Raw genomic sequence first — 13396 nt, forward strand, 5'->3', positions numbered from 1 at the left:
AATTATCTCTAAAAGATTGATCATTTCTAGAGTTGGTTTTAAATGCTGCAGAGAAGATGCAGTCTCACACTTTGGGGCATGTAATTGGTGCTTTTACGTTGGTGGGCTGTAGACATCGGAATCTTAAATTCACACTACATTTCACCTAGCAGTTCCACTATTTGGAGTTTATCCTAGATAAATAGCTTAAATTTTAGGATCGACATTAACTCCCATTTCTCCAGCAGTCTTGGAATAATTGAGCCACAGCGGTGGTAGATGGCAAACACAGGAAAGAACAATACCACACAGTGAGGCCAAGACCCCGTACCCTGATCTGGAATCAACCTTTTCCCGGCGGTGAAAGCGCCAAACTTTAGCCACTAGACTACCAGGGAACCACAAACCACATGGTTTGTTTTTGTTTGTTTTTTTCCCCTCAATTGTTCCAGCAGAAATTACGCTGACATTGACCTCTAGAAAGCTCCATCTACCCTTCCTGGTGCCACCTGCCAATCCAAGGAAGAGTCCCAAATGACCATCCTCTCCCTGCTTTCTCCAAGTTGCGAGCCCACACGCGACGTGCAGAGCTCTCTCCGTTCAGTCCAGCCAGTGCCGCTCTCGGAAGACCTGGCAAGTCTGCAAGTCCTGGAGCGAGTTGCAGCGTCCCAGCCGCACCTCGCCACCCGCCTGGAGATGCGCCTTTGCTAGGCGGCAGCGCGTGGAGAGATAGTCGCAGGTCGCCGGGGCGGAGCGCACCAGGTTCCCGGGAGGAGGCGGGAGCTGGGGGGCGCCCGGGGTGAGACCGCGACACCGTCAACATCATAAAGGACTCAGACCCCTACATTCCCGACATCATAAACAACTCAGATAGATGCGGAAACCGAGACGGCCTGGATGGAAAACTCTTTCAAGTAAGATCCCAGGGCCCTGAACGGAATTCCGGATATTTTCTCTACGACATACTACACCTGCCTTTTCCCACGTTAGTTAATGGCGACTCCACCCTCCACACGTTCAGGCCAAAAACACGACGCAGCTCTTTCTCTTAAGACCCATATCTGAAACCACGTTTCTTTTTTTTGTTTGATTTTTTCATCTTCCTTTCCTCCCTCCCTTCCTTCTTTCTTTCCTTCCTTTTTTTCCTAAGCAAGCTAACAAAGGATCATGTTTCTTTTTTGGTTAATTGCAGACTTTGATCCACACAATTATTCTCTTTCTTGGTCTTTGAATTTGGGCAAACGACAAGCGAGGCATAGAGATCGCTTCAACTCGCTCCCCGCGGCTCGCCCAGACGTTAGGGTTTGGGGCCGCCGTTTGACTTTGGCCCTGCAGGTCAAAATCAGCCTTTCTGGGCCTGTCTTCTCGGGGGCCAGGGGCAGGGCCTGGTCCTCTCTGCGCGCCCGCAACCCTGCACCCCTTTCCTGTGACCTGCGGCGAAGCTCGGCGGGGGACCGGGTATTCAATTGACCAGGAGTCCGCGAGGCGCAGATGCAGGAGTGCTGGGACGCTCGCGATGAGTTTGCAGTTCCTGCCGGCTCCAGCAACGCCCCGGGTCAGTCCGGGGCGTTGCTCTGTTGCAACTCCGAAGGCGCCAAGGCAGGGAGGGACCGGTAGGCGAAGGGCAGCCGCGCTCTTGCACTCTGTTTCAGTCCTCCAGTCGCTGTTGAATGGAGTTTCCATCTCCAGTCTCAGCCAAAGCAGGCAAGGCGGACAACCTCGCCCTGGCAACTAGTGAGTATGCAGTCCCTTCTCCGCCCCGTTGGGCACTTGAACTTGTGCCTTTGGATTGTTTCTCCCCAAGCTTTCTATGAATTCCAAGAATGCAACTGATAACTCAGTAAAAACTGCCCTTACTTGAAGAAAGAATACTTTAAAATCTTAGCAGAGGAAATGTTCTAGATGGGTTGTAAGTCGAGGACTTTCAAGGGTGGGAGGAACACGAAAATTACTACACCAGGGAACACAAATGCTGTTGAGAATGCCTCTCACACATCAACTACACACCTCTAGCAGGTAGGTTCTACGATTAGGTTGGGCCCATCCTATTTTAAGTGTACTGTTGGTGGAACTTAATCTGAGTCTAGGATGAATATTTTAATTTTAAGTTTTTAATTTAAATACACATCCCAAAAAATATACAGAAAGCATATAAAGCACACTTTATACCATTTTAACAAAAACAGCAAAAGAGAGAATATGTGAATGACAGCCTCATAAAATGGTCTTTAAGTACTGGTTGTTTCCACTAAAGTTTTTCTTCCTACAAAGAACAGAAATTGCAAACCAAACATTGTACTTCATGCTACTAAGTAACAGAAAAAAAAATGCTATGGCAAAAACAAAACAAAACAAAAAAAACGAAACAAACAAACAAACAAACAAAACCCTTGAAAATGAACTTTTTTTTTCAAGGAAAATCTAAATTCATTGCTGAATGTTGCAGACATTTTACCTCTAGATCAACTCTTAAGGTAACTGGAGATTTATTTTCTCCAGAGAGTACAATAGAGGATCTTTGGCCAAGGGGTCAACCATTATTTGTGAGAGCATGTGTCCTCTAGTGAAATGAGAGAGATTAAATGACAGCATGTCTTGATTTTCTTGGTGGCACCACAGGATGTACACATTTCAGGTTTATTGAGCTGTGTGAAAAAGTCAAACCTGGAAGACTTACTATTAAGCTGTTTATTACTATAAACAAAACAGTGTGAACGTGACTAAAAGGACATGCAGAGCTCTCTCTTTTTCCACACTGATATGTGTTATGATATACATATCAATAAATGAAACTGAAGTGAGACACCTAAAACAGATCCTTGTTATATGGCCAATTGATTTTTTTCAAAAAAGGCACTAAAGCAATATAATGGGGAAGAAGTGTCATTTCAACAAATAGTGCTGGACCAACTAGATATCTACTACCGAGGACAAAAATCTCAATCCCCACCTCAAGACATACACAAAAGCTAATTTGAGTTGGATCACAGAACAAACCATATAAACTATAAAGTTTTAGAAGAAAACGCATGAAAATGTCTTTATGACTTGGCAGAAAGCAATATTTTCTAAATATTAGACCGAGAAATAAGTAAAAGAAAAATGATAAATTAGGCTTATCAATATGAAATATGTCTTTTCATCCAAAGACACCATTAAGTAAGTGAAAAGGCAAGCCATGGACTAGGAGAAAATATTCACAAAACATATTTGACCAAGAACGTGTATCCAGAGTATATAATTAGCTCCTACAATTCAGTATTAGAATGGAAACACCCGTTTCTTTAAAATGGGCAAAAGCTTAAACAGACACGTCGGAGAGGAAAATACACTAGTGGCCAGTCAGTTCATAAAAGAGTGCTCAATATCATTAGTTGTGAGAGAAATAAAACTAAAGATTGAGATACCACTCCACCATTTTAGCATGGCAAAATTATAAAGTCAGAAAACACCAAATCTTGGTGAAGATGTGGAACACCCAGAACTCATACATTTTTAGTGGGAATGTAAAGTGTTATAATCACTTTGGTTTAACAGTCTCCTATAAATTTATACATAAACATCTTTCTTTTCCCTAGCAATTCTTCACCTAGATATTTCTTCAAGAGACTTTGAAACATATGTACACACACAGACACACACACACACACACACTCACACATACACAAATTATTACAAGAACGTTCATAGCAGCTTAATTCACAATAGCCAAAACTACAAACAACCCAAGTGTCTATTATCAGGACACTGGTAAATAAATTGTGGTATATTCATTCAATGGAATACTATTCAGCAATAAAAAGGAATGAACATCTGATATACTCAACAATGTGAATAAAACTCAGAGACATTATGCAGAAAGAAAGAACTGAACACAACAGTGGTCATACTCCATGAGTCCATCTACAGGAATTCTTAGAAGAAGCAAAACTAATTTAAGATGCAAAACATCAGCACGGTTGCTTTCAAAAATAATGCAGAGGAAAATGACAATGAGGAGGATCATTCTGATTGTTTATTAATTAATCATCAATCATATCCAGACACAACTAACACTGGCAAAATGAAGTAGACTTTTTTTTTTTTAAGGTGAAGTCTTGCTCTTTCACTCAGGCTGGAGTGCAGTGGTGCAATTTTAGCTCACTGCAACCTCCGCCTCCCCGGTTCAAGCAGTTCTCCTGCTCAGCTTCCCGAGCAGCTGGGACTACAGGTGGACACAACCACACTCAGCTCTTTTTTTATTTTTATTTTTTTAAAGAGAGTTTCTCGCTATGTTTCTCAGTTTGATCTTGAATTCCTGGGCTCAAGCAATTCTGCTTTGGCTTCCTAGATTGCTGGGATTACAGGCATGCACTACCATGCCCATACCTGGAGTTGAACTCTTATGGGTCTCTGGGTGTCTTGTGAAGGATGCATGAGTGTTATTTAAAGGGCCCGTTAAGGCTTCTCTTTTCCTTAGGATGTTTGTAGCCAATGCACCGGACAACTGCTGCTCTCCCTGCCCCCTGCCTTCCCTCCATAATCTATCCCTAAACAGAGATGAATTGTTTGGCTTCTCCTCTGAAGGAATGATCCTGTTGACCTCCCATTTACTTTTCCTTGTGAGCCTCCAATTAGTACATCTGTGGCACTAGGTGGCCTTTATTTTTTCTTCTTTCTTACCCCACTAGTATCTTGAGGAAGATGCATAATATGAGTAAAGTGACGGAAGACCTAGAGACCAAGCGGGTTGCCCAGTCCCAGACTAAGCCTCAGATCTGGTGCAGCAGCCACACCTGGTCTGCCTCACATCACTCGCTGAACAGCATATCTCTGCGACTTGACAGGCAGGAAGTGCGTCCTTCAGTGACTGTAGTCAGTGAGTACCCACATGGCTCCAGTTTTTCGGTGCTCACACATTGTCTAGGCCAAGAGGTGGCATCTTTGCAGCCGGGCCCTGTAGATCCACCATGATGTACCTGGTTGGACACAGCTCCAGTACTCGGTGCTGAGCATAAGCCCCAAGGGTTTCGGGTAGCTTGTCTCCATTCCGTCTCACATGTCATCAGTCACGCTATCCTCTCTGGCACATACATGGTGTTGGACTTGGGGGGCATTGGGCATGAGTTGGGAAGGGGAGAAAGGGGGCAAGTAGTTCCTCTTCAGGGCACACAATTATGTCATCTTTCAAACTAGGGACATGAGTGTTGCTAACATTGTGCACCTGATCCTGGAATCCCTGGGGTAAACAGCCACAGTTCCTATTTTTAGTTCACTACTAAATCATCTTTTATCATTTGTGAATTTACAGACCCCATCCATCATCCTAATAAGTTTGCTATAACACCCTCTAAACCATCAGTAAATGGGGACATACTGTGAGATTCAAGCTGATTCTGTTACTAACACCGCCAACATGTCCCTCCTGAGAATTCCCTGGGAGGGTCCTTGGTGTAGCCTTGGTAGAGATGGGAAGAGGAGATTAAGTTTTAAACCAGACTTTCATTTTCCCCTGCTCAGTTTTCTCTTTAATTTTCCTCCTGAAAAAAGTGTTTGAAGTTTTAGGCCAGTATGAATCAAATCCTAATGTGGACAATACCAATAAATTATGTTTAGTCCCTGGCTGTATCTGATGTTTTTTCTAAATTGGTTATTTTAGACAATGAATGACCCATAATGGTTTTTTGTTGTTGTTTTTGAGATGGAGTTTTGCTGTTGTCTGCCAGGTTAGAGTACAGTGGCATGATCTCACTGCAACCTCTGCCTCCCGGGTTCAAGTGGCTCTCCTGCCTCAGCATCCCAAGTAGCTGGGATTACAGGTGCTTGCCACCATGCCCGTCTAATTTTTATATGTTTAGTAGAGACAGGATTTCACCACGTTGGTCAGGCTGGTCTCGAACTCCTGACCTCAGGTGATCCAACTGCCTTAGCCTCCCAAAGTGCTGGGCTTACAGGCATGAGCCACCATGCCCGGCCCATAATGGGTTTTGATCTGGTACTATTCTCATTTCTCATTTCACAATGAGGAGCAAAGCAGCAAAATGTTTCCTTTAAGATTATAGCAGCCAATGAAAGACAAGAACTTCTCATTGATTGAGCACCTATTATGCTCACATTATTGACCACTATACATATGTTGCCTCATTTAATTGACACAGTGATCCCCTCAAGTAGATAGTGGTGTTCTGCTTTTCTAGTGGAGGACACTGAGACTCAGCAAAGTTGAGGAACTTACTGAAGACAAAGCAACTTGCCAGTGCACTACAGGTTGACTGTTCTAGAAATTTTGGTTCAAAAAGCAAAGACGAAGTGGTGATAAACAGTTGCCCCTCTGAAAGGACAGTGACTTCAAATGGAAAAGAGAAGGGCTTCAATCTCCCTCAGGAAACATAGTCGTGGCAAAAGGTAAGGCTGGTGGTCTCCAGATGCATCACTCCAGGAGTTCACTATTACTGATAAAACTTAGAACCTCCTACGGCCATGGTTGAGAGTAAACTGATTTTCTGAGATAAACGAGATTTGAAAGAGGGTGGGAATCACATTTTGATTGAGTTCCTACTTTAAGTACTAGATCAAAGCAGCTTGGGGTAACATATACTTTGAGTCTACCTGACTCAAAGCTCAGGTTCTGAGTATTTCACTCTGAAGTCTGAAAAGTCAGGGGCTGCATACAGAGGGTGCTCACTCCTTCTCAGCACCTCTTTTGCTAGGCTTATGGAGCCAGTGTTTTTCTCATTCCACTTTTTCTGCTCTGTGCACCCAGCACAGAGTTCTGGCCTCTGAAGATGGGACAAGACCTTATACATATTACACTTCTATCTAAGAATCTGTAAATAGGTGAGCTGCCCTTGATATGTACATCACCTATTTCAAGGGGCCAATGGGACTTTCATGTGCATCCTTGATTCAGTTGCCCAGAGGCACATGTTTCAACTTGAGCACTGCCTCGAGAGATGGCAGAAGGGCAAGCCCATGTTTCCCTTACCTGCAATCCCTGCCACTGCCTGCAGTGAGGTGTGGCCTCTGGAGTGATGCATCTAGAGAGCACCAGCCTTACTTTTTGCCATGACTATCTTTCCTGAAGGAGATCGAAGCCCTTCTCTTTCCCGTTTGAAGTCAGTGTCTTTTCAGAGGGGCTACTGTGGGTGGGAATCACATTTTGATTGAGTTCCTACTTTAAGTCAGGCATTGTACCAATGACTTATCATAGTTTTCCTTACTCTCTTTCAGAGTGATTCTAATTAGTATCTGATATTTTATAAATTGGAGAAGGAGAGACCTACTGGATACTGATTTAAATATGCAGTTCCTAAAAGAACGTGATGTTGTTGCGGGCAAACAGAAACCTCACTCCCACCTTCTCAGAGGAGAAACTTATCTATTCTTTAGCCCTTGATAATAATACTTGAAAGGGGAAAGATTCTTAAACTTTTCTCTGAATTATGGCCCTGCCACTCCAGCTGGGTTTTTCTCTCAAAGGGAGACAGTAATGAAGGGCCCAGAGGATCTGGCTATGTTGTCATAGTATCAGCTGTAAGATGCCATGTGTTTTCTGATTCTACAATCGCCTATTCAAGAGTACACTAGCTATTCTTTGTACAGGAGCCAGACAATGTGAGCTGTACATAAGAATTATTTTTGCAGTGTCAAAAGCCATTCTAGGTGGAATCCAAATGACCACTTGCCTTAGGCAGACACCCCCTCAGCTTCACTGCAGGTCCAGAGTCAGCCCAGGCCACAGTGAGAACCACCAGGAGTGGAAGCAACACTGTCTAGAACCTGCACATTGTCTAGAAGTGGAGGCCACTTTCCCCTCCTCCTCCAGCAACTTCAATGTAGAACAATCCCAGGAAGGAGTAGCTGGTGTGTTTCTGGCAAGGGCATATACTGTTGAATGAATAATCACCTGTTCACAGACCAACAAAATGCTTCACTCCTCACTGTCTGAACTCCTAGGATTGGCTATAAGTCCTGCTATGAGAAGAAACATTTCTGAAGTACCTCTCTGGGATCATTCCCACATGGTGAATCATAAAGGGAGCTAGGAGAGGGGCCCCATACTTTTCCTGTGTGTGTATTGTGATGCTCAGATATTACATCTAACCACTACTGCATATGTCATAGGCTGGGAAATGCCAGTGACTTTAGGGTGAAATGGTGAGTCCTTGGGAAATGAGTCTGATGACATCTGCCTTAGTCTTCATTCCTTGGATTGCTTTATTAGTTTTCCAGGGCTTCCAAAACAAAGTTCCACAAACTGGGCGTCTTAAAACAGAAATGTATTCTCTTCCAGTTCTAGAGGTGAGACATCTGAAATCAGGGTGTCAGCAGGGCCATGCTCCCTCTGAAGGCTCCAGGGAAGGATCCTTCCTTCCCTCTTCCTAGCTTCTGGTGATTTCTCGGGGTGTTCCCCTGGCTTGTAGACACATCACTGCAATCTCTGCCTCTGTTGTTACATGGTCTTCTTCTCTGTGTGTCTCTTTATCTCTGTGTCTCCTCTCCTCTCATAAGGACATCAGTCATGTTGTATTTAAGACATACCCCCAATTCAGTATCATCTTATCTTAATGAGAGGTGACAGTGTCCTGGCAACCCTCGCCCCTAGCTCTCGGCGCTTCCTCGGCCTGGCGCTCACTCTGGCAACGCTTGAAGAACCCTTCAGCCCGCTGCTGCACTGTGGGAGCCCCTCTCTGGGCTGGCTGAGGCCGGAGCCGGCTCCCTCTGCTTGCAGGGAGGAGTGGAGGGAGAGGTGCCAGCGGGAACCTTGGCTGCACGCGGCGCTTGCGGGTCAGCTCGAACTCTGGGTGGGTGCGGGCTCGGCTGACCCTGCACTCGGAGCGGCCTGCCAGCGCCGCCGGCCCTGGGCAGTGAGGGGCTTAGCACCCGGGCCAGCAGCTGCGGAGGGTGCACCGGGTCCCCCAGCACTGCCGGCCCGCCCGCGCCGCGCTCGAATTTCGCCGAGCCTCAGCCGCCTCCCCGCGGGTCAGGGCTCGGGACCTGCAGCCTGCCATGCCCGAGCTCCCCGCGCACCATGGGCTCCCGCGCTGCCCAAGCCTCCCCGACGGGCGCCGTCCCTTGCTCCGCGACCGCTCAAGGGCTGAGGAGGGCGGGCGCGTGGCACTGGACTGGCAGGCAGCTCCGCTCGCTGCCCTGGTGCGGGATCCACTAGGCGAAGCCAGCTGGACAGGCCAGTACTGATGCAGGCACTGCAGGAGCCTTGACTCCACAGCATGTTCGAGTTCATTCCTCTCCAGCTTCTCTGCAGTTGGGAGCTGTTTCTCCTGGGACACTGAACCTGAACCCCACTGGAGTAGTCTCTGGCCCAGCAGCTACACCCACAGCTCAGTCTCTTCGACAGTCTTCTTTTGAGATACCTGATGATGTACCTCTGCCAGCAGATTGGGAGATGGCAAAGACTTCTTCTGGTCAGAGATACTTCTTAAACCACGTCGATCAGACAACAACATGACAGGACCCCAGGAAGTCCTTGCTGTCTCAGATGAACGTTACAGCCCCTACCAGTCCACCAGTGCAGTAGAATATGATGAACTTGGCCTCAGGTCCTCTTCCTGATGGATGGGAACAAGCCATGACTCGGGATGGAGAAATGTGCTATATAAACCATAAGAACAAGACCACCTCTTGGCTAGACCCAAGGTTTGACCCTAATTTTGGTAAAGCCATGAACCAGAGAATCAATCAAAGTGATCCAGTGACACAGCCACCACCCCTGGCTCCCCAGAGCCCACAGGGAGGCGTCATGGGTGTCAACAACTCCAAACCAGGGGCAACAGATGGGACTGCAGCAACTACAGATGGAGAAGGAGAGGCTGCCGCTGAAACAGCAAGAACTGCTTCGGCAGGAGATAGCACTGCATAGCCAGTTACCAACACTGGAGCAGGATGGTGGGACTCAAAATCCAGTGTCTTCTCCCGGGATGTCTCAGAAATTGAGAACAATGACGACCAATAGCTCAGATCCTTTCCTTAACAGTGGCACCTATCACTCTCGAGATGACAGTACAGACAGTGGACTAAGCATGAGCAACTACAGTGTCCCTTGCACCCCAGATGACTTCCTGAACATGGATGCCATTTCTTTTGCCCAGTTAAATGTTCACCAATCATTTTAACTTAATATGCAGACTTAGAAGTCAGATGCTTCATGTCACAGCATTTAGTTTGTTCAACAATTGTTTCTTCAGCTGCCTTTGGCCAGTGGAAAAACGTGATTTACTGGTCTCACAAGCCAAAAACGTTATATCTGATATTAAATACTTAATGCTGATTTGAAGAGATAGCTGAAACCAAGCTGAAGACTGATTTACTTTCAGTATTTTCTTTTCCTCCTAGTGCTATCATTAGTCACATAGTGACCTTGATTTTATTTTAGGAGCTTATAAGGCACGAGACAATTTCCATAGAAATATATTAATTATTGCCACATACTCTAGTATAGATTTTGGTGGATAATTTTGTGGGTGTGCATTTTGTTTTGTTTTGCTGGTTTTTTTTTTTTTTGGTGGGGGTGGGAGGTAGTTTGTTGGTTGGTTGGTTTTGCCAGAACCTAGGCAAATGACCATAATAGTGAATCTGTTCATAGTTGTAGCTTGGGATGGTTATTGTAGTTGTTTTGGTAAAATCTTCATTTCCTATTTTTTTTTTTTACCACCATATTTAAATCTTGATTATCTGCTCTCTCTTTTATATACATACACACACCCAAACATAACATTTACAATAGTGTGGTAGTGGAATGTATCCTTTTTTAGGTTTCTCTACTTTCCAGTTAATTTTTAAAATGGTAGCACTTTGTATGCATTTAGAATACATGACTTTAAGTAAAGTTGCCTGGTGTTTCCTGAATGCCCAAGAGAGAGGAAGAAGCTGACAGAAGGATAGAGATAGGTAGGGATCTTGCAGAGAGATGCCGAGCAGGCCCCACAGCTGCCCAGGGATGATCACGCTTCCCCACCTCCTACCTCTTCTATGTCTTAGTGGTTTGCAGTAGCGGCCGACCTGCTGGAAAAGAGATCCAGAACCTGCGCCAGCATCTGGAGAAGTCCGTCAGCCTCAGTGTCTGCCTGAGGGAGAGGCTGGAGCGTGTGCTCAGCAATGGTGACCAAGGAAAAGGTAGAAAGGCAGAAATTTAATGTTTCTGTCCACATCTAGGAAGTTTCAAAAGGGCATATAGCTTCTTGGGGCAGAGTGTTACAGGTGTAAAGCACATTGGTGTGCATGATTTCACTTGTTCCTTACAATCAGCCCAGATAGGGAAGCAGGAAGGGTACTATTGCTCCCAGCGAGTGGTTTGCCCCAAACAGGGCTAGGTCTCATTCTCAGGACTATCTGAAGTGATGTCATTCTTATATGTCCTTATACTGCCTGGTGCTGTTCTTGGGCTTGTGGCTCGACTGGTGACTGGTAGCACCAAGGTTTCCATGGTGCCCACTTCAGCAGAATGAGAGCAACATTCCACCTTTATGCCATTACTACATGCCTTGGATATCACCTACCTCTTCTCTTGTGCTAATGACCCTTATTCCCACACTCTTCACCCTGGATGCTCTCACTTGGAGACAAATTCTTCCACACCCCTTCTTCTCTCATATTAAGGCCAGAAGAATGATGACCTACAACATCATAACCAAAGCCAGTTAGGGGGAAAGACCCTGGTCCATACCTGAAGCCATTGCATGTGAGAGTGTGTGGCCTACTGTGGTGTGCCCAGCAAAACCTGAGCCTGAGCCATACTGCACTGTTATCCCAGTGCATGAGGACACCAGGTTTTCTGACTGGCTGAGACTAAAATTTTAATGGGTGCAGGAAAGTACATCTTTGAAAGTATCTGTTACCTAAAAGTGTGAATTGTCTGGGTTGTTTGTATTCCCTGTGAAGTATCTACCTCCATCTTCCATAGGTAGGACCTGTAGTCCACACCCTAGTTCTGCAACAGGAAAAGGGCTCAGAGAAGCAAACTGGAGTTTTCAGGCTTCCAGAAGGAAAAAAATCAAAGCTGAAGTCACTTCCATATTTCTTCCTTTCTGCAGCAATGCCCGGTCATAGAAGCAAAGAGAAGTAGGCAGCACAAAAATTGACCAGACCCATGCAGCTTAAAACCGTAATAGATGATTCCCAATCTAGACAAGGCTGCTTCTTACAAGATCCCACCTAACATTCACAGACTCCTAGCTCTAGGAGTAAATAGTTCTGGAAAATCTACATGTCTTGTATAAGTTCCTTTCCCAATCTTTGCAGATAATCAGAGTCACTAGCTGTCAACCAGAAAGCAGCTTGGTGTCTCTCTTCCTGTCTTCTCACTTTCAGCTGAGTATGGAATAGGAGGGAAGAAATATCAGTTTTTGTTTGGTACAATCAGTGAATTCCCTAAATCCCTCAAGACTTCATGCAGCCCTGTCTCTTCCTGCCTAGGTACTGCATAGTCTGCTCTAGCCCCTCATTCATATACTCAGAGTCACTCTTCTGGCTCTGGTGAGGACATCCTGTGACATGATGCCTAGAAGGTCTGGAATAATGTTCTCCAGAACTTTTCCAGCCCTATCCAATGGAATTCTTGGGTGGGAAATTGGAGGCATTGGATATTACCTTTAAATGAAGAGATCAAATTAATACATTATTTTTAAAATTAGTGTTTATATTTATTTATTTATTGAACACCTTTCTATCTTTATAGAGTAAAATTTGTGTAGAAAAGAATAAACCCAGAATGGTCTGAAATTCATAGAAAAGGTTAAAGGAGAAATGAGTTTTCTTTATTAGCTATTTCTGTTTTAGAAGACTAGAATGGGAATTTCACTGGTTGTGGGAAGGTAATAAATATTAATAGATGTGAGGATGTAGAATTCCTTGACTTCCATTACATGCTTAGAAAGAACAGAAAAACTGTCAGATGTGAAAGGATTGCAGGATAAAATCTGAATGTTTTAAAATGAGGACAACTTACCATACCAGGTGAGTTTCATTCAAGAGAATGACAGAAGCTGCTTCTCAATGTGAATAAACACTGAGAAGTCATGAAGAGCACACTTGCTTTGAGTCTGGAATGTAGCCATTCTGACTACTGTGAGATGATATCTCACTGTAGTTTTAATTTGTGTTTCTCTGATGATTAGTGATGTTGTACGTTTTTTCATGTGTTTGTTGACTGCTTGTATGTCTTCTTTTGATAAGTGTCTAGTCATGTCCTTTGCCCATTTTTTAAAAATAGGATTATTTGGTTTTCTCTTGTTGATTTAAGTTCCTTATAGAGTCTGGATATTAATCCTTTGTCAGATGCATAGTTTTCAAATATTTTCTCCCATTCTGTAGGTTGTCTGTTTACTCTGTTGATTATTTCTTTTGCTGAGCAGAAGCTTTTAAGCCCCATTTGTCAATTTTCGCTTTTGTTGCATTTGCTTTTGACGTCTTAGTCATAGGC

General features: G+C 44.6%; 1 pseudogene; it reads left to right on the forward strand.

The window, feature by feature from the left end:
* Nucleotides 1-1470: 1470 nt before the first annotated feature.
* On the forward strand, nt 1471-12040 carry LOC712575 (transcriptional coactivator YAP1-like; annotated as a pseudogene).
* Nucleotides 12041-13396: the final 1356 nt, after the last annotated feature.

This window comes from Macaca mulatta, chromosome 1 (assembly GCF_049350105.2).
Source record: "Macaca mulatta isolate MMU2019108-1 chromosome 1, T2T-MMU8v2.0, whole genome shotgun sequence".
Lineage (NCBI taxonomy): Eukaryota > Metazoa > Chordata > Mammalia > Primates > Cercopithecidae > Macaca > Macaca mulatta.